General features: G+C 48.5%; 1 protein-coding gene and 1 long non-coding RNA gene across 4 annotated transcripts in view; one reads left to right on the top strand and one right to left on the bottom strand.

Annotated features, from left to right (window-relative positions):
- Positions 1 to 1898: 1898 nt before the first annotated feature.
- On the bottom strand, positions 1899 to 8178 carry LOC113615903 (uncharacterized). 2 transcript variants are annotated; one of them, XR_003431156.1, is made up of 3 exons: positions 5329 to 8177; positions 4935 to 5017; positions 1899 to 4682 (listed from the first exon to the last, which is right to left on the bottom strand). It is a non-coding gene; the product is annotated as an uncharacterized LOC113615903 (long non-coding RNA). The 2 variants fall into 2 exon arrangements; XR_003431155.1 differs by having other exon boundaries at positions 4935 to 8178.
- Positions 8179 to 8388: 210 nt separating this feature from the next.
- MAP3K14 (mitogen-activated protein kinase kinase kinase 14) overlaps positions 8389 to 21585 on the top strand; it is a 43023-nt gene continuing 29826 nt past the window's right edge. Inside the window, exon 1 of one of the 2 annotated variants that reach the window (XM_027098933.1) lies at positions 8389 to 8493. The gene's annotated coding sequence lies outside the window, so the exon portion shown is untranslated. The remainder of the gene's footprint in view (positions 8494 to 21585) is intronic. The other variant, XM_027098934.1, reaches the window with a different exon arrangement.

The raw sequence follows: 21585 nt of genomic DNA, 5'->3' as shown, positions 1-21585 counted from the left end.
GAAGCCCCACCCAGAGACTTCCACGTACATCTCACTGGCCAGAATTTTGTCACATGGCCATCCTAGCTTCAAGGGAGTCCAGGAAGCATTTAAAAAGGAGCAGGTCACCAATACGAACAAAATTAGAATTTCAATCTTAAAGAAGGAGAGGCAGGATAACTCAGGAGTGAAAGATATTATTTTAAACTGATAGTAGTTATTAGTAGGCATAGTTTATCCACCCTGGTAGATACGGGAAGGGAAGGCAGGGAAGGTGTATTTTATTCATTTTTCTATCTTTCACACTTCTAGCATAGAGTTGAAATTGAACAAGGGACATATTTGGGGGAACCGTGGGGGAATAAGGTTAGATACCTAAGACGGAGCCTGGGAAGCCACTAGGAACAGGTTTGAAGTGGTGGACAATATGAGGAACCACAACAGGTTCTTGATCTGAGGAACGTTTTTTGAGCCAATTCAGTTCAACACACATTTAGTGAATACCAACTCCTCATACGGTGATGAAAAGCTGCCCTTAAGGTGCTGTCTGTTAAGAGAGATGAGGCAGACAATTACCTGGGAAAAATGGTGTGTGGAGAGGAAGCATTTCATCGGGGCCTTGAGGGATGGGTGTGATTTGACAGGCAGAGGCAGGAGAAGACGCATTGCAGTCTGCAGGACGGCCTGTGGTCTGGACGCACAAGACGTGGCGTGGTTTGGGGCGATGGTAAGGGTGTCTGCCAGGAAGTTGTGAAAATTAAGAGCCAAAAAGGTAAGTGGGGGCTGGACTGTGAGGACCTTGAGAGCCAGAGAACAAGCATGTACTTTACCAGTAGGCAATGGGCAGGCACTGAAAATTTTGAGCAAGGGAGTGTCAGACAGACAGTAGGAAGGATCGGAATGGAAATGACAGAAGCAAGAGGAAACGGTGGGACATCACAGGGGCACTGGCAGAAAGAAGAGCCAAAGAGAGGCCACAGACTCAAAGGGCGTTATGCAGGCAGAATCCGTGTGGCTCGGGGTGAGTCGGCGAGAGAAGGCGATGACACTCCCGGGGACGGTGGTGACGTCACTAACAGAAGGAGATGGGCGAGGCACAGGTTTGGGGGACTACGTAGAGGTAGAGATGACAGGCGACTGGCTAGAAGGTGGAAATGCTCTACGGGCCCCTGGAAATTCCGGTCTGGAGCTCAGGATCGAGGTCAGAGCTGAAGGTGTTAATTTGGAAGTGAACAGTCAAGAAGGACAATTGATGGGACCAGATGTACCTCAGCTACAATATGTCCAAAGCCGATACTCCTCTTCTTCCCAGAACCTGTCTCCTCCTATGGGTCCTGACCTCAGCAGTATCAGCCCAGACTCACCGCTCCCACCCTTGGTCCACACCCTACCAGCTGACTTCTTTTCTCAATTCTGAATCTCTCCATATTCTGCTAGACTGTCCTGGCTCCCCATCCCCTTGCACTGCCCGAGTCCAGCCCCCACTGTCTCTCACCTGGTTTACTACAAAGCCCCCCGACTAACCTCCTAGTTTGTAACGTGCTCCACCACCACCCCGACCCTTTCACACTGCAGACAGAGAAGTGTCTCTAAAAATGTGCTCTACGGACTTGAGGACACGGGGTGGGGGGGTGGGGGCGGGGGGGGGGGAAGGGAAGCTAGGACGAAGTGAGAGAGTAGCAACAACACATTTACACTACCAAGTGTAAAATGGATGGCTAGTGGGAAGCTGCTGCATTGCACAGGGAGATCAGCTCGGTGCTCTGTGACCACCTAGAGGGGTGGGATAGGGAGGGTGGGAGGGAGGCTCAAGAGGAAGGGGATATGGGGATATATGTATACACATAGCTGATTCACTTTGTTGTACAGCAGAAACTAACATATCATTGTAAAGCAATTATACTCCAATAAAGATGAAAAAAGAAAAAAAATTTTTTAATGAAATTGTGTTCTAGAAATGTTGTCTTTTCCCCAGCCCAACCTACTAAGTATATAAGGCCCTCTGCAATCCAGATCAAAGCCTGCGGGGCCAGCCTGAGGCTCTCTCTCTCCCCGCATCCCTTGCATTCCACACCCAAGTCCACAATGTGCCTTGACAGGCCCCTTGTCTGCCTGTGCACATGTTATTCCTTCCACCTGAATGTTCTTCCCGCCTCATTCACCTGGCTCACTGCTAGCGTACCTGGCAGCAATCGGCTCAAGGGTCACCTCCTCCAGGAAGCCTTCTTTGATCTCTTCTATGTGTTCTTACCTCACCCAGGACTTCCTACTACCGTCCACATTGTATTGCCACATTGTCCATCTCCTCTTGGAGGGCGGGCCTCATGACTCATTCATCTCTCACTGTCACCAGGGGCCAACTCAAGTGTCTGGCACACACCAGGTGCTCAATTAATGTTTGTAGAATGATTAAGTGAAGTTAGGAGTGGATGAGAACTCCAAAGGAGAAAGTGCAGAGAAGTGGGGGGCTTGGGACTGAAACTTGGGGTGTGCCTCAGTCTTTAAGAATGGGAGAAAGAGGGAATGCCAGGGAACTAGGATCCCACAAGCCGCGCAGCACGGCCGAAAAAACAAAAAAAAAGAACTGGAGAAAGAAACAGAGACAGAAAGTACAGTATCCGTGAAGCCTCAGGAAGAGAATGGGCAAAAAAATACCACTGACCTTCTTACTGTCTCCATACTTTTGCCTTTTCCAGAATGTCATATAGTTGGAATCATACAATATGGAATCTTTTCATATTGTCCTCTTTCCCTTAGTAATACGCATAGAAGTCTTTTAAGTAATATGCATTTAAGTCATTTCATGTTGGATAGCTCATTCCGTTTTAGCGCTGAATAGTATTTCATTGGTTGGATGTATCACAATTTATTTATTTATTACTATGGAGATAGTAAAAATATCAGTGGCTGCCAGGGTTTGGGGTGGTGGGGTGGGAGGAGGGAGGAATGAACATGCAGAGCACAGAGGATTTTTAGGGCAGTGAAAATACTCTGTATGGTATTATAATAATGAATACATGTCATCATACACTTGTCCAAACCCATAGACTGTATTATAGACCATACAAGCAAAAGTGAACCCTAATATAAACTGTGGACTTTGGGTGATTACAACGTGTCAATGTAGGTTCATCGACTGTAACAAAGGTACCACTCTGGTGTGTGATGCTGATAGTGGGAAGGCTGTGCGTGTGCGGGGGCAGGGGGTAGATAGCAAATCTCTGCACCTTCTGCTCAATTTTGCTGGGAACCTCATGCTCTAAAAAAATTAGTCTTTTTAAAATGTCAGTTATTGCTCGGAACGTTTTCTCCTCCAATTCCCCTTCACCTTGCAGGTCTCAGCTTAGTTCCTCAGGGAAGCCTTCTCTGAGCCCCCTCCGCTAAGTCAGTCGCCCCCTCATCCTCTCCCATCCCATCCTGGTGGTGGTCCTGGGCTGTTGCCCTCCCATCTGGTCCTCACCTTCTCTGCTCTGCACTGCAGGTGACTGACCCCTGCAGGCTCCGGACCAATGAGAGGCTCTGGCAGGAGACCAGAGGGTGGAACGTGGAAGGAGAGGAGAATCTTCATCCCGCTCAGTCCTGAGTGGTATCTATGGAAGTGGATTGTATCTTCTCTGTGGTTCCAACTTCTTCCAAGTGACCCTGGCCCCCCCGCCACTGATTACACTGTTTTCCCCCCAACCCAGGACTAATAGTGGATTCCTGGTTACCTTGCCATCTCCTCCTGGGTTTCTCAGCTCTTCCAACCTCTGTGTAACCAATTCCTTGTGTGAAATTCCATGTTTAAAAACTCGGAATGAGTTCTGTTTCCCTGGTTGGGCCCTGCATGATACAGTACACTCTGTCCATCCTCTCAACATCCTCATCACCTGGAATGATTTCGGTCCTCATCTGTAGTCACCTTTCAAGGTCTGTCCACCCTTGGGAAGGGTGTTCCCTAAGGGCAGGGCAGGGACTGGTCTGGAGGTCCCGCACTCCCTCCCCAGGGCCTGACACAGTAGGTGCCCGGAGCATCACATCTGTAGCTGGCTGCATATGGGAGCTAAGACAAGGTCATCTGACTCAGAGGCGGTTAGTGGGGTATCCATGGAGAGAAGGGATAGTGGGCAAAAAACAGACCGCCGGGGTTACACACAAGTGGGAGATGAAGCAGACACCAGGAGTACCAAGAAGTTTGGGAGTTGAGAGGGGAAAGTCGAGACAGGGGAAGGGTTTTTTTTTCTTTACTGGTCTGTTTTTTGGCTGGGGAGACTCGATAACATTTGGAGGTTGAGAAGAAAAAGGTAAAGGTGAGGAATTGAAAGGCAAGAGATGTGGAGACACTGGGGCTAGAACACATGACCTAAGTGGTCTCTTAGGAGGATGAAATCCACCAGAAGGGTTGAGAATGACGTTGAGAGGAGACTGGAGGCAGGGAGGTGAGCTAGCAGGGGATAACCCATCAGGAAGTGAGAAGAATTTGAGTCAAGCCTTAACCCAGGGCTCCCTAAGAAGCCTAAGAGGGCTCCAAGGTCAGGAGGGGTCTCAGGTACGCCCAGGAGATGACCTCTTGGTAAGGTCAATTTTGCCCAGTGTTCCAGAGACCCCCACCCAGGCAGCTCCATCCTTTGTGGAGATGAACACGTCTCTCCTCAGCCACGTCACCGGGGCTCCTCCTCTTGTCCCATAGCTCTGTGGCTCGCCATGCCCCCTTCCATCTCCCCCTGTTAAGCAGAATTAGTGAGAGTCAATCAGGATCCAGAACCTGCATGCAATGGTGCGCTGGTAAATGCTGAACAACCAGCTTGCGGGTAGGTAGGCCTGGTTTATATTGTTTGCTAATTTCTATGGTGTAAATACTCCCAACATGTCTGATTTCAAGCAACATGAGTTCCTGGCGGCAGGATAGGAAGAGAGCCCCAGCACACCACTGCCTGAACCCATTCCCTCTCCTGCCTCCCTAGTCCCACCAATACCTCTGGACTGGGTGGCAGCAACGGGGCAGGTCCAAGCCCGGGAGGGCAGCAACAGCACTACAGCTGCAGCCTCGGCCAGGTCCCTGATGGAGAAAGAAAGCTGCTTCTCCTTCAGGAACATCCATTCCCAACCCCCAGTCCTCTCTGATCTCAGCCTCACATCCGAGTTCTTTTCAAGCATAACTTCAGGATCTCCCAGGAAAGTGGGGCCTAAGACCCACGGACACAGAGATGATTCACTAGCTACTTTCCCACTAGACATTGCTGGACACCATGAACTGCGCTGACCAAGGCAATAAAAACCAGAATATAATTGCCTTTCTTCCAAAGCAAACAGAAAAGGAGAAATGATCCAAGAATGGCATTCTCTCACTGATGCACAGAATTCACTCACTCTTCATCACTCTTCTACAGAAGTGATTGGGCAATTTGCTCCTTGAAGCCCACAGTCTCTTTGCAGAGTCCTGCATGCAGGAGAGCAGGGGCTCTGGGTCACACCTGGTTTAAATCCCAGATCTTCTATTACAGTGAAGTGACCTTGGGCAAGTCACTTTTCTCTGAGCCTCAGTTTCCTCATCTGTGAAGTGGGGATGATAATAATAGTTATTATTCTGTGAGGTTAGACTGCAAAGGTTCTCAACTGGGGGCACTTTTGCTCCCTTTGGGACACCTGTCAATGTCTGAAGACATTTTTTTTCTTGTCACAACTGGGTGTAGGAGGGTGGTGTTACTGGCATCAAGTGGGCAGAGGGCAGGAATGCTCTTAAACATCGTATAATATATATGATAGCCTCCCCACAACAAAGAACTATCCAATCCAAAATGTCAGTGGTGCCAGGTTGGGAAACCCTAGACAGGAGTGAATATTTAGCGAGGTTATTATGCATACAAAGCACTTAGAAACATCTGGTTTATTTTTTATAAGCTCTCAAAAAACAGAAGCTACTATTCTTTGTGGAAGAGCATAGTCTTGCCCTTCCATTGCCGGACTTGAACCATGGGAGTGGGATGCGGAAATCCTTGAGTGCTGAGAACCCAGCTCACTGCTCCAGGTGTGAGTCATCCCATAAATACCAACTTATTTTATTTAAAGCAGAGCTGAGGCTGCACAACTGACTCAGGGCTAGAAGCCTTCCCAGGTTGTCGTGACTCAACTAGCTGGGCTGGAGGGAACTAATTTTACCCTGAAGCTCTCCTTCCAGAAGATGCCAGCATTTCAAGGCTCAGAAGTGCTCAGTGCTCACTTGCAGTGAGTATCATGTTGTTTCTTACCTCACCTCACACACAGTTGGGCTTGGAAAGGCCTGGGGAAAGTAGCTGAAACCAGGAGTCCCAAATCTTGTCCTCACTAGTCTGTAGAGGTTTGTTCCTCTCCTGCAACCTGATGTGAAATTCCTTCTTGGGAGTTGCAACTTTGGGTCAACAGGTTCACTCTCTCCCAGTAATACACATTAGTGTTAGTGGATAGATTTAAAGACAGATAATATTGATAGGGTGGGTGGGTCGTCGCGGGGACCGAGAGAAGTGTCGAGGGAAGCTGGGTAAAGTACATGGGCACTGGGTGTCGTAAAGAAGGAATGGTGAAAGAGGGAGAAGGCAAAGGCAGGCCAGGGAATGTCTGCAGACTCTGGCCCTGTGCCCACATCTTTCCTGAGAAGCGGTGTGCCCAGAGGCAAACAGGTGGTGGAAGAGGCAAGCCCTGCATCCAGGCTTGCTGATACTGACCTGTAACCCACCATCTGGCCAAGCTCTACCTCTCCCTGAGTCACAGAAATGAAAACCCTGTGGTTGGAAGCAGCTTTAAGGGCCCCCAGCTTCTTTCTTACCCATCATTTCCCACGTCAGTCAGTAGCAGAGCCAGTTTATGCAACAGAGACTGTCCAGCTCCAAAGTATGGGCTCTATCTGGACCATGAGCGCAAACACTTTAGTGGCCAGGCAAATGACATAGGTTAAGTGGTTGGGTGTAAGACAATGGGGGCTGGGGCTGTGAGGAACTGCAGGCTCTGCTCGAAGGCATTCAAATTCAATTGAAAAAAAACATTGGGCCAGCCAAACAAAACTTATCTATAGCCTGAGTGAGTGGGTGAGGCCTCTAGATGGTTAAGTTTTCTGCCTAAATGGTCTTCCGTATCCCCTGACAACCAAGATGTCTGTTGGATGCAGATCTCCAGAAACAGACTTCAAGCTATGAACCACTGTCTGCAAAGTGGTCCTGAGCAGGTCTTTGCTCCAACACTTCCAGAGATTGGGTGATCCTTACTTCCCCAGACAGCCTTGAATGGGGCCTGCTTACCCGTACCATTAGAGCCACTTACCACACCTGCCTGTTGTAGACCACTTATTGGGGTGGGGTGCCCAGGTAGGGGCATATCTTTTATTTTGCAAACTTTTTTTAAGCGTGGAAATATTTTCTTTATTATAAATAAAATACAAGCTCACTGTGGTAACGCTGGAAAATATGGAAAAGCAAAAGTTAGAAAAGAAAAAATATCCATACCTCCCTTAAGCACCTCCCCTACCCCTTCCCCAACGCCCACCCCCACCCACCATTCAGAGAAAAGCATTGTTGACACCTTGGTGCATATCCAGACTCCAAGTCCTTTTTTTAAATAAGTAAAGCTCTAATCTTCTTTCTGGCTCCATAACCTGTAAACCCAGCGAGGAGATGCTTCACGCAGCGCTCACACCACGTTGCTTCTCTGGCTGTGGAAAGGGATTGCACCACGCCAGCCGCACGCTCTCACCAGACCTGGGTTTCAACACACAGGTCTGACCTGCGTAGGCCTTTAGCCCCCCAACCTCCTCGAGGGCAGGCACTAGAACCTATCTTATCCTCAGAGCCTCTACAGCACCAGGCTCACAGCCAGTGCTCAATATAAGTGTTTCTAAATACACACCCCTGCCCCGCCCCGCTCCCTCCACAACCAACACACCTGCCTCAGCCGCTACGGCCCGGAGCAAAGAGGAAACACAACCAAAGCCTGGAGAGAGAGCACGCCTCGCCGTCTCCTAGGTAACCAGGTCCTAGGTTGGGGAGGGGGGCCCACGCATGCGCACGCTCACCCTTCCTTCCCGTAACCTCCAGAAGAAAGCAACCCTGAAGACTGCCAGAAGCCGAGCGCGCATGTGTAGTTACACCAACACCCCTACCGCCTCCGCCTTCTGTCGATCCGTCAGCCCAGCAATCTCTTCTCTATAAACACTGTCCGGAAATAGTGCCCATTCCTGGAAACGAGGCCTCGTTAACCAATCGTTGCTTGGGGCAGTAGGACAGAACTGGCTGGGACGCGCTGTCTCATTGGTTAGATTGGAGGAGTGGGCGGGGCCAAGGGTCTAGGTGAGGCCAAAGCAAGGAGGCGCGAAGCGAGGCAAATTTGCTGCCGCCGGCGGAGGCGTGGCCCCGGGGATGGCCGGGAAGGCGGTGAGGGGGCGGGGTCCGAGGCGGGGCGGGGCGGGGCGACCGTGGGCCCTGAGAGCAGCGGTCGGCGACCGGCGGCGGGAGATCGTGGACGAGCGGAGCGTGACACTCGCTGGTGGGGGAGATCGGCGCTTGGCCGGTAGGTGACCTGAGCGAGTCCCGGGGCGAGGGGCAGAGGGGATGGGTCGCTTCTCAACCCGGGGCCGGGCTGCGGCCTGGCCCGCCGCCCCGGAATGGTGGGGGTCAGCGACGCGGCCGGGGGACCCACTCGCGCGCGGGCCCTCGGCCCTGGCGGCCGGCCGCCGGCGCTCCCTCACGCACGCTGCCGGGGCCACGGTCTCACGCCGTGCTCAACCAGCACACCCGCAGGCCACACGCTCGCCCGAAGCGCGCGCAGGGACGCCTCGCTTCCCCTTCTCCAACATCCTTGTTCCTCCGCGCCAAGCTGCCCCACCGCCGGGCCTGCCCCTCCTGCTCTGTTCCCTGGATGCCCCCCAGGATGAGGGCTCACCTCGGCACCGGGCGGAAGGTGCCTAACGCCCAGGTGCGCCGGGTCCGTGAGCCCTACCACCTGTCCGGGCAGTGAAAACCTCAGGCCTTTCCTGGGAAGTTCTGGGGTCACACCCCGAGCCTGGGAGAAGAGGCAGAACCTGCCCTTGCCACCCAGCGGGGCAGTGCAGGCTACTCGCAGCATATCCTCTTTCTCTCCCTGACCCCTCTGTAGTTCTTCTGTCCACTCCACTCAGGACTTTATCTGTCGGCTCAGATAAAATATCCCATCTTGGAAGCCCATCGTGGCCCTGGCATCCTGCAGCCACCGGGCACCAGGCAGAAGGAGGCCACTTGTGAGGCACAGAGAGCCCCACCTGCCCGGGAACCTCCTCGGTGCTGGGTAACTTCAGAAAAAGCCGATTTTTCCTAATTGAAGTTAAAATATTGCTCTCAGTCCTAAGGGTGGACTAGGGGATGAATGGAGAAAAGAGACAGAAATCAGTGGTGTAAATGGTAAAATTATTATTTTTTAACTGGGGGACAGTGAGTACCTGTCCCTTGATTAAGAACTTGAAAAGCAGATGAAGCTAAATGATGAGAGGTGGGGCCTAATACAAAATAGAAGTCTGAAGTTTATTCCAGGAAAAATGTTGAAAACCCCTTGACTAGAAACATGGTCTTTCTGAAAGATGAGAGGGAGATAGTATCTTAACATTAGTGATGTGTTTTTTTACTTAGTATCTTCATACCTGCAACCTCCTTTTTCCTTCAGATGTCTGTGTGATAAGATAGTATTGTCCTGCTTTAGAGGTGAGGCACCTGAGGCAGGTGTGTGTTTGTTGGGGGCGGGGGTGTAAATAGATCTTGCCTAATGCCTCATAGCTAGGACTCAGGGTGAAGACTTGAACCTGGGCCACTGGGGTCTTTCCCAGGCTCCTTACCCTGGAGCAGGACCACATTATGGGACTTAAGATGCAGGACAGAGGGAGAAGTGTTCGCTGGGGTATTTATGCTTTTAACATGAGAGAACAGGTGCTTGTCTTACAAAGTGTTTGGATTTACTCTTGCTGTTTTTTAAGTGATGTCAAAGTCAGTTCCTTTGGTGCAGCAATGCCAGACATGTGAGATTTTGAGACACCTTGAGGACATCCTCGTTTATTTTGAAGGGTGTGGTGAACTTCTCAGAAGGCCTCAAAGTAAAAGTACTAGTCTCTGACTTTAATTTTAGAAATATATACCCAGGTATATGTTCCAGCACTTTTGTGAAATCAGACAGCGGGAAGCCGCCAAGCTTTAGTTCGCCTTCTGACTGTTTTCAGAGTATAAGGAGCAGTTAGCTCTGAAGGGGGTTTTTCGCCCCTGGTATTGTCAGTTAGAGTTTGTGGGAGCGGCACCACAGAGACCCTGCCAAATGAGCCTTCATCTATTAAACAAAAATGTCTGGTTGGCCATTTCGCCTCAACAGACAGAGGTTTGGTTCCTCATTTTGGTTCTCCTGTTGAACACTGACTCCATTGTGATCTGCCTGGAGTGTTTGTATATCACTTAATGTTGAGAAGCAGGCCTGCCCTGATTGGTTGTCCAACTCCAGGCAGCTGTTGTGATTTTGTTTGGTGCGTGGTAACAGTTCACCCTGACCAGGGTCTGGTGAGAGACCTGTAGATACGTGAAAGAGGTAAAGCCCGATTCAGAGCTGTTTTCCTCATTGTTGGCACCCTCTTAAGAGTGTCCTATCACTTTGGCCTGCAAAGTCACTTTTAATTTCCTATTTTTTTCCTGTCTCTATGGGCAGCACATGAGCTTTCCTAACAGGCCTGCCTGCCTTGATGAAGAGCTGAGAGATTCATGTTGGTTGACCTGACACGTTTTTTTCTGGGAGAGTAATTAAGAAATCTTAAAACCAAATTCAGTCCTAAATCAAAAGTGTAAGTCAGCTTGATACACACATAGGCAGCATCTTTTGTACCAATGGCTTCCATCATCTCAGAGGTGTTTTTTTTTTTTTCCTGGCAAAAGGTTAAAATGCAACTAAAATTCTGCTTTCATGATTAATAAGTCACTACCGCAGTTGTGTCTGATGCTTCCTGTTTGCCCCATTTTAGTATTTCAGTTAAACTGGAAACATCTGAGCCTTATGGGCACTTTTGATGGCACCAGCGTGAAATTGGCGGGAAGGGGGACAGTTCCCTGTCAGTGGATTTAGGGAGCTTTAAGGATAAGCCAGCCTCTCTGGCCGCCGCATGCCTGAGATCCTTCAGCAGGGAAAGGAACGGGGGTTGAGCACCTTCAAGGACTAGGTGAGCGTTTAGAGTGATGCACGTGTGAAGGCTTTGCATTTGCTTGGTGATGCTGACTGAAATGTTGAAAGCAGTAGATTAGAAATGGAAGGCCAAACATAGGGCAGATCGTGTGGTAGAACATTTCAGTTGAGCTGAGCGAGACACTGAAGTATGTTGCATTTGAGGTCTTCAGTTCTGGCCTTGTCTTACTGCCTGAGTGACAATGCAGAGAAAAGTCACTTTTTCTCAGAAGCCTGTGCACCCTTCTTTGTACTCTATCAGTAGTTTAAAAGATCCCCTTCCTGTGGTTGCCAAGGTGGGGGGTGGGATTGGATTGGGAGTTTGGGGTGAGCAGATGCAAGCTATTACATATAGAATGGATAAACAACAAGGTCCCATTGTATAGCACAGGGAACTATATTCAATATCCTGTGATAAACCATAATGGAAAAGAATATGAAAAAGAATATATATACGTATAACTGAATCGCTTTTCTATACACCAGAAATTAACACATTGTAAATCAACTATACTTGAATTAAAAAAAAACTAAGATCCCCTTTCCCTTGCTATTTTATACCCTCTCTTATACCCTCTCTTATCCTCCTGACATAAATCCCTTGAAATTGTATGGCATCCAGAGTAATGGTACTTAGTGGCTATTTTCTGTATTTTCTCACAATACTCCCGTAAAGAGAGGCAGAGACAAAGATCAGGAATGTGAGGCCTAGTAAGGAAATAAAGGGGATGAGATTACTCAGGAAATCAGTGTCATGCCTAGAAGCTAAACCCACGTTTCTTGATATCTAGTTCACTGCCTCTTCTACTAACTTACTCATGAAAGGGTAAGTTGTTTTCTTTTTTTTTTTTTCCAAAACAGGTCAGTTTTGAATATAACTAAACCAGGGTAGCTGCTTTATTTATCTATTTATGTTAACAAGTATTAATTAATAAGTGTTAACAATTAATTATTAGTTGATATTGATTGTCCATAATAATTATTATTAACAAAAGTCAAAAAGATGAATAGAGCATCCTCTGGGCGAGTCTGCTTATCCCCATTTTACAGATGCAGAAATTAAAGCAGAGTGGTCAAGTGATTTGCCAGGAGCGGTAGAGCAAGTCCATGGCATCTTCGTATCCAACTTGGGGGTTTAGGCTGTCGGGTCAGGTCCAGGTCTGCCACTGTCTGCCTGTGGCAAATCACTTCTCTTCTCTAAGCATTGGGTGCCTCGTCTGTAAATACTTCGTGGTGTTGTTTTCAGTAGAAAAGGAGAGAATGTATGTAAAGTGCTGAGCTTGGTGCCTGGCACAGAATAAGTCATAGGACACAATGGCTATAACTGCTGATGGTGGTTGTAGTAGTAATCGCAGTACTAGTAGTTGCCGATTAACACTTTGACTAGACCTGTTTTCTGTAAGATGACGTCAGGAAGGGTCACACTGCCTGATAAGGGCAGTCATTTTCTCAGCAGGACCTCCTGGGGGACATTTCTTCTGTCTAGAGGGTTTAGCTGTCAGGTTTTCCTGCCCTTACCACCCTCCAAACGAGTCTAAAAAAGCTCCGGCTCCGCCTGGTCAGAGTTGGCGAACCTAACCCTTGGCCACCCTCGGCCCTCCCAGGACTCTGAGCAAGAGGCAGAGCTGAGCCTCTCTAGGGCCGTCCTGTGTCCCCCGTGCAGCGAAGTCCTAGCCTTAACTCTGGAGGGGAACAAAAGGAAAACACTGTGTAGAATATAAGTCAGCAAGGACTCATTCTTCTCTGTTTGGGAGACCAGGAGGGAAACCTGGGTTCTGTGGGGCAAGGTTCCCACCACCATGTGGCAGCCTCAGCTCACTACGCTTTGTCGACTTATTGCCAGTCTGGGGGCCCTGGATCCGCAGTCAGGGACTTGCAGATTTCCCTTTAAATCACCCAAGAAAAAAACCAGTTTCACATTATATTTTAAATTCTTTTTTTTCCCCTTCTTAATACAAAACAAAAATACAGGCTCCCACCAGGCTGACGTTGCCTTTAAATAACATTTTGTTTTCTCTTGGGGAAGCTGCCTTCGTGGCCAAAGAGTCATTTCTAAAGTGAACTTAGTTTTTAGAAAAAATAGATTACCGGATGTCAAGCCTCGTGTGGAGCTCAGTTCAGATGAAAATGAAACCAGCAGATCTGGAGTGGCAGCTCCACACTTCACTTCAGGCTGGAGGTGAGAGGCAGAGTGTGTCTGGGCCCAGCTCGGTAACCGGTCGGCCCCACAGGGTGCATTTGATAGGCGCCTTAGTCATTTTCCAGGCAGCTTTGCTTAGGTGAGCAGAGCACTTTCTCTGGAAGGTGAGTCACCCTTGCAGGGGTGTAGGTGACAGGCGATTTATTCCCCAGCTCAGTCGCAGAGGAAGCCTTGAACAGACCTTGTTGAGAAGCCCTCTGCCAAAGATCATGTTCATTTCGGTCCAAGGGCTTTGGAGGCAGGGGTAAGGAAGCAAACCGAAGGCTCCCGGGGCTTGTGGACTGACAGAGAGATGGATCCCCCGGCAGGGGGTTCATGTGGACCCGGCACAGAGCCCAGATCAGCAGTGTCACTGCACTCTTGAGTCCAGCCACCTTGAGGGTGGAAAATAGCCCACTTGCAGTGAGAGTCAGCAAAGAAGCAGGAGGGGAGCTTTGGCTCTAGGGAGCTGGGAAACCCCTTGGCAAAAAGCAGAGAGATACATACCATACTTTGGTGTAAAAGGCCTTTTGGGGAACCCTTTTCTACCTGCTTTCCTTTTCGCCACCTGAGTTGGAGGCTCTGAAGAGTTCCAGTGATTAGGAAGGCTAGATTCAACCCTGGCTTTCAGGAGACTTTGGAATTCTGAGCCTGCCATACTTCTGGAGCCAGTGTTTGGACTCAGAAAGAAGGCACAGGGCTTCCCTGGTGGCACAGCGGTTTAGAATCCGCCTGCCAATGCAGGGAACACGGGTTCGAGCCCTGGTCTGGGAAGATCCCACATGACACGGAGCAACTAAGCCCGTGTGCCACAACTACTGAGCCTGTGCTCTAGAGTCTGCGAGCCACAACTACTGAGCCCACGTGCCACAACTACTGAAGCCCACACGCCTAGAGCCCGTGCTCTGCAACAAGAGAAGCCACTGCAATGAGAAGCCCCGCGCACCACAACGAAGAGTAGCCCCCACTCACCACAACTAGAGAAAAGCCTACGCGCAGCAATGAAGACCCAACACAGCCAAAAATAAAATAAATATATTTATTTAAAAAGAAAAGAAAGAGGGCTTCCCTGGTGGCGCAGTGGTTGAGAGTCTGCCTGCCGATGCAGGAGACACGGGTTCGTGCTCCGGTCCGGGAAGATCCCACATGCCGCGGAGCGGCTGGGCCCGTGAGCCATGGCCGCTGAGCCTGCGCGTCCGGAGCCTGTGCTCCGCAATGGGAGAGGCCACAACAGTGAGAGGCCCACGTACCACAAAAAAAAAAAGAAAAGAAAGAAGCGGCAGAGGGAACTCCTGAGCCATCTCTTCCACCTGGTTTCTGGGTGCTGTGCCTTCTGACCCTCTTACCACTAAAGCCGTGACCAGGTATCCTTCAAGGCAAAGAGTTTGTTCTGAGTCTGTGTTCTAGACCAGTGCAGTTGGTGTTGAACTTGACTGCTGAGGGTCAAGGACCTCTAAGCAATGTCCAGATCACCCCACCAGGTGGGCTTGACTTCACTGAAGCCACAGGGAAGAGCTAGTATTACCTTGTTTCCTTTATCTGTTGCAGGCTCCCCTCCAGGCCCCCTACCCACACCTCATCCATCTGGACTAGCCAGCAGTCACTTTGGGTGGGCATGGCTAAGTGACCTTAGGCCTGAACCACTCTGTCAAGAAAGAACTCTTTGAGTTATAGCCTGGAAATGATCATAACCGTTTGTGTGCTCTGTTTTACAAACGAGAAAATGGTGACCCCAAGAAGCTGAGTTGCCCAAGGCCACACGGCTAGTTAATTGCAGAATCTGAACTAAAGTCCAGGCTCTTTGCACTGTGCTGTGCAGCTCCTTGAACAAAAGAACTACTCCTGGAGTAGGAATTGTATTTTTTAACTAGCTTCTCCTCTATATCCACACCCAATCCCATCACTCCCGGCCTTGAAAGCTTTGCCAGACCTGGGGAGGGTGGAGCCAAAGCGGCAGCTGCTCTGAGTCTAAGAAAAAGTAAACGGAAATCTATTTACTTGACACTCTCTTGTACCATGAGGTTCGTGTAACCAAAAGGAGGTGAAGGTTGATAAGAAAACACAATTCTGGGCAGGGTTACCCGGAAGTCTCAAAGGTTGCCTACACCTGTAGGTCACTGTCCTACCTCACCAGGCAGTATCGTACCCAAAGTGGGTCTTTAGTAGCTATGAATGATTGATTGTGAGGCTACAAACCCACTGGGCACCAAGAAGCTCCTCTGCATCTTTCTCCTGTTGTGTTACCTGTGGTGTGCAGGTAGCCAGAAGACCCAGAATAGTTGGGCATCATTCCCTCGGGATCCGTCCAGCTCCTCTCAGTGAAGAGGCTCTTTCCTGTGGGCAAAGCTTGATGTCACATCTAGATGGTGGCCCCCATAAGTGCAAAGAGCTGTTGTATCTGAGATCCACCACCCACCTTCTGCTGACTGCGACATTTCCTTTTATCAGAACGGAATTAGTCCTGGTCAATACTAGGGATAGGTGGGAGGCTTGGGAGGAAGGGGGCTTTGCCAGCCTCAAATGAGGATGCTATTGCCAATTAAGATTAGAAATGGAGGTACTTCCCTGGTGGCACAGTGGTTAAGAATCCTCCTGCCAATGCAGGAGACACGGGTTCAAGCCCTAGTCCGGGAAGATCCCACATGCTGCGGAGCAACTAAGCCCACGCACCACAACTACTGAGCCTGCGCTCTAGAGCCCACGAGCCACAACTACTGAGCCCACGTGCCACAACTACTGAAGCCCGCACGCCTAGAGCCCGTGCTCCGCAACAAGAGAAGCCACCGCAATGAGAAGCCCGCCCACCGCAACGAAGAGTAGCCCCCGCTCACCACGACTAGAGAAAGCCCGCACGCAGCAATGAAGACCCAGCGCAGCCAAAAATAAAACTTTTTAAAAATAATAATAAAAATATAAATAAAGAGTCTGCCTTCCAGAGATCATCTGCGAACATTCCCTGTCATACCACAGGTCCCAAACCCTTTCCTCCCTTTCTGGGGGAGGACAAGAATGTGACCCTGTGTTGAAAGGGACATGTCCTCAAGCTGCTCACTCAGGCCAGTCTGTCAAAGGATGTGTAGGGCAGCATCTGAAACGAGGCCATGAATAGGGTGCCACTGCTAAAGGGCGGAGCTGGACTGTGTACTTCCTTCCATTTACCCCTATATGTTGGAAGCCTTCTGTGGAAAGCCAAGTTGTTTGGGTTTCTTGTTTATTCTGAAGTTCCTCAAACTAGTTCCTCAATTTCAGGACCAGTCACTAATAACTACAATGAACTTGAAGCCTCTTCCCTTCCAAAGAGGCTGAGCCCGTCTTTCTCCATCTCCGAAAACAGGTAGACCCTGCTTGAAGCCAGTCCCACCTGTGAAAAGCAGAATTACCAACCAACAGAGGAGGGAAGTGGTTGTGTTGCAGCAGGATTGACCATAGCCCAGGGAACTGCTCCTTGCTCAGAATCCAATCCGAAAAGTTAAATAAGGAAAAGTTTTTCACAAGCAGACCTTGCTTGCAATGATGACCTCAAGGCTTGGCAAGATCCAGAAGTACATTTTGACTCATCAAAGAAAGCTGGTTGTGTTTGGCACGATTTTAGTGTTGAGGGCAGTTAACTGCACTATAATCTTCGGAAACTGATCGTTATTGAGTGGTACATGCTGCAGCCCCCACTTAATCAGAATATTCAGTTACACAAAATACCCCAACCTACAGATTTCAGTGATCCTATGAAACTTTTGTATATAACATACATTAAAAATTCCTTGCTGTGTATTGTAGAAAATGAAGTGGTTGAGGTTTTTCTCAATACTACCCCGCCCCCCATTCTCCTGCGTAACTGCCTCTGTGGATCAGTGATGCCCCAGTGGCATCTTTTCTATATACTGTTGGCTCTCCTCATGCAAAGGATTTGAAAGTTGAATTGAAAATGTCGTTGTAATACTTTACTTTTAAAGTGTATACAATACCCTATATCAGGGCCTGGAGACAAAGTAATAACCGTGTTTATGAATTTAGTAACTGATGCTCGAGGCTTTGCTATTAAAAACAAAAACAAAAAACAGTAAAATAGGCTCAAGAAGCCTGGAGCCAGGCTTTATATATAAAATGAATGGTGAATTTGAGCGTTTTCATACTGTTGGTCCCTGGGATGGGTCCAGCTGTGCTGGGCATGGGTGGGCTAAGGAACACAGGCCTGCCACATGCTTGGAGTCTCTGATCCCTATTGCCATTTTAAAGTTGCCTTTTCCAAAACAGGCTGGCTGTGTTTATGCCTCCTAACTGAGATGCTTCCTCCTGGGTCAGTCCCTGGGTTTCTCATTAACAAACCTTTGGCTTGTGGCAGCTTCTGCATTTGGGTCCCAATTTTTAAAGCTTGAATCGTTTGAAAATGGATTCAGTGTCATGGTTAAGAGTATGGACTTTGACATAAAAGAGTCCCACATGCAAATCCTGCTTCTGCCACTTCCTTGCAGTGTGACCATGGGAAAATTACTTGACCTACTGAGCCTCAATTTATTCCTCCATCTAAGGGGAATGATACTAGAGTTATTGTGAGGATTCAAGAAGTAATACACATGTAATACATAGCAAGCATTGCCTAATATACCTAATACATAGCAAATAATAACAGCTGTCATTATTATTTTTATTATTATTGACAACCGGCATGTAATTCTGTGTATACATATAGCAGCAGGTTGTTGAAAACACCCAAAGATGTCCACAGGACAACTGATTTCGGCTCTAGGTGCCGAGGAGCTCTGGGTCCTTGTTCATTGTGCACTGGTGGGTCACTCGAGTCCATTCAGAGCTGAGGCACTGCCAGGAGAGAGAGGCTGGATGGCGTGTGCAGAATGCTCTTCAAAGAACAACCCCCTCAGGAATTCCCTGGCAGTCCAGTGGTTAGGGCTCTGTGCTTCCACTGCAGGGGACACAGGTTCAAGCCCTGGTCAGGGAACTAAGATCCCACATGCAAGGCGAAGCCAAAAAAAACCCAAACAAACAAACAACACCCCTGTCATGGGTGGTCCTTTTCCTGCTGGCCGCTCCTGCCTCCCTGCTCTTGGGATGCTCCCCTCCTCCTTTGACTGTGCCCGTTCCAGACTTTCCTTCCAACGCTAGGGCTGCTGGCTGGTGGTTTCAACTCTGCACAGGCAAGGACTGTCAAACAACTGGCACTTCCAGTCCCGGAAAGGACTGCTCATCTTGTAACAGCTTCCCTCTCACTGGAGGTTCTGCTAATGTTTCTAGAGCATCCCCTGTGTGCCAGGCACCCTGCTGGGCATTTAAACATTGTTTCTTGTGTTTAATTGTCCTGTAAAATCCTGTTATGTACGTTTGAGGATCCTTATTTAACAGATGAGATACCTGAGTCTCAGATTAAGTTATCTGCCCATGGTTATACACCAGATTCAAACTCAGATCTTTTTTTTTCTTTTTTTGCTGTACGTGGGCCTCTCACTGTTGTGGCCTCTCCCGTTGCGGAGCACAGGCTCCGGACGCGCAGGCTCAGCGGCCATGGCTCACGGGCCTAGCCGCTCCGCGGCATGTGGGATCCTCCCGGACCGGGGCACGAACCCGCGTCCCCTGCATCGGCAGGCGGACTCTCAACCACTGCGCCACCAGGGAAGCCCCCAAACTCAGATCTTTTGATGGCAAGACCATCCTGTTAAGTAGCTGGATGGCCATCCCTCAGGATCATTGAGTGCTATGTTGGAATAAATGACGTCCAGGGCCCTTCTGATCTCAAGGTCGTTTTGAGATTCCTTGATCATCTATTTATCCATCCACCCATTTGCACCGACTAGATAAGCACCTTGAGGGCAAGGATAGTCTTTCTAGCAAATAACTAGTGTAGTGTTTGGTAACCACCTGTGCTTAACTGATGGATGCTGCCTACTTCCCTGACACATAGAAACAGGAGAGAAGAAAGGGCCACTAACCCACTAAGAAAAGGGTTACCCAGGAATTCTGATCCCAGCAATTTACCACCTAGAGTTACTTGTAAGAGTGCACAAAGAGGGAATTCCCTGGTGGTCCAGTGGTTAGGACTCTGCATTTTCACTGCCGAGGGCATGGGTTCAGTCCCTGGTCAGGGAACTAAGATCCCACAAGCCGCAAGCCGTGCGGCACGGCTGAAAAAAAAAAGAAAGAAAAGCGCACAAAGAAGTGAATAAAGGTGTTGTTTTGCAATATTACTTACAAGAATAAAAAATGGAAACAATTTGAAAATCCACCCATAGAAGAAAAAGTGGGAAAATGATAGTACATCTGTACCATAAAATCTTATGGAACCATTAAAAAGAATGAGATAGATCTACATACACTGAAATGGAACAGTATTCATAATTCATTGTTAAGTGAAAGAAGCAACGTATAGAATATTATGTATGTATAATCCTATGTTTATTTTAAAAATGGTCCCAGGGCTTCCCTGGTGGCGCAGTGGTTGAGAGTCTGCCTGCCGATGCAGGGGACGCGGGTTCGTGCCCCAGTCCGGGAAGATCCCACATGCCGTGGAGCGGCTGGGCCCGTGAGCCATGGCCGCTGAGCCTGCGCTTCCAGAGCCTGTGCTCCGCAATGGGAGAGGCCACAACAGTGAGAGGCCCGCGTACTGCAAAAAAAAAAAAAAAAAAAGTCCCAAACTCTATGTTCGTATATGTACAGTAATGGAACTAGAGGGGTTTACACCAAACCTGTTTCTAACATTTCAGGGAGAAGGGAATGGTGCAGGGATTTTTTTTAATATATACACTTTTTGTATTGTTTAATTTTTGATAATGAACAAGTAGTATATTTGTACTTGAAAACAAAATAATTTTTTTTCTTTTTTTTTTAAAAGAAAGAGCAGTGTCAGATATACAAGGAAGCAGTGTCAGATATACTAGCCTGAAACCCTTGCCTCTTTCAGGTTCCCCGGGTTGGGACCAGCCCTCAGATCCTACCCCTTGACATCAGCAGCCACCGAGGGGCCAGTGGTTTTCTCTCAGGTCCAGTTCTGCTGTTTCCCACTCTTTATGGGGCCACTTGTGCCCACGAGCATGTCTTACCCAGCATCTTCACCGCTGCATACACTTGTCATTGGATGGTTATAAAGTAAAAGCAGGGAAGCACTGGCCATCAGAGTTGAGGACGGCTGGCACAGCAATCGCTGAGCACCTTCCTGCTTCTTGAGTCCCAACGGATGAAACTCACAGTCCCCCAGGGAAAACTAGAAAGAGAGTGAAATGAAAACCAAAACCAGGAGGGACAAGCTTACCCATCTCCAGCTTCTGTTTTAGCGGCCCTGCTGCCAGAACTCACTGAACAGCCCCCAAGTTTCTGGCAAGGTTTCCTGTGTGTGTGGTGTGTGTGTGCGGGGTGAGGAAGCAGTCGTCACGTATTTATGAAGCCCCAGTCACAGATGTGGACCAGACGCCTCCTAAGTTCTCATCCCATACCAAGAGACCTTATTTTAGTTATAGCTTGTTTTCACTGTAAAAGTAATACCTCGCAGAGAACATCTCTGGAGGGATATGTAAGAAACTGGTAATGGGGATCCCCTCAGAAGAATGGGGGAGTGGTGGGAGGGACTTATATTTCTCATTGTTTATCCTTTCTGTATTTTATTTTTACCATTTGGAAACATCTGTTGAAAAATGAAGACTGGGAAAAGTAGTACTTCCTCACTGCAAAAAATGTGGAAAAATTAGAGAAGTATAAAGAATATTACCACCACCAAGGGAGAACCATTGCTGCATGTCTGTGCTAGGTGTCTGCATTTTTATAAATGTTGATAAAATATACAGACACATGCTAGGTGGGATCATACCTTAGATATAATTCTGTATCCTTTTTCTGTTAACTTTGTATCCCATAAGCATTTTTCCATATAGTTAAATATTATTTGTAAGCATTTTTAATGGATGTACTATGACTTATTTAATAATTATCCTCCCCGTGTAATTAGACATTTTTGTTTCAGTGTTTTACTATTATAAAAATACACTGAACGTCTTTGTACATCTTTTCCCATATTTCTATCTGCTCCATACCTCCTAGATTGCAATTATGGAGTTGTGCGCACAAGAAATGGCTACCTTCCCTTGGTGTATGATGATTTATCACATTTAGAGTTCTTTCACCTACATTATTTTATTTAACGAGTAAAGGGAGTGAGGGTGAGGAGAGTAAGGAGACCAGGTGCTATCAGCGGGGACTTCCTGGAGGTGGAAGGCCTGAGCTTCGCCTGGGAAGGACAAGCAGGAGGTGCAGCATGGCCCACA

This window comes from Aethalodelphis obliquidens, unplaced genomic scaffold, assembly GCF_003676395.1.
Source record: "Aethalodelphis obliquidens isolate GAN/ISIS:26980383/991018 unplaced genomic scaffold, ASM367639v1 scaffold126, whole genome shotgun sequence".
Taxonomy (NCBI): Eukaryota; Metazoa; Chordata; class Mammalia; order Artiodactyla; family Delphinidae; genus Aethalodelphis; species Aethalodelphis obliquidens.
Note: the sequence above shows the minus strand (reverse complement) of the source record. Positions and strands in the feature narration are given on the sequence as shown.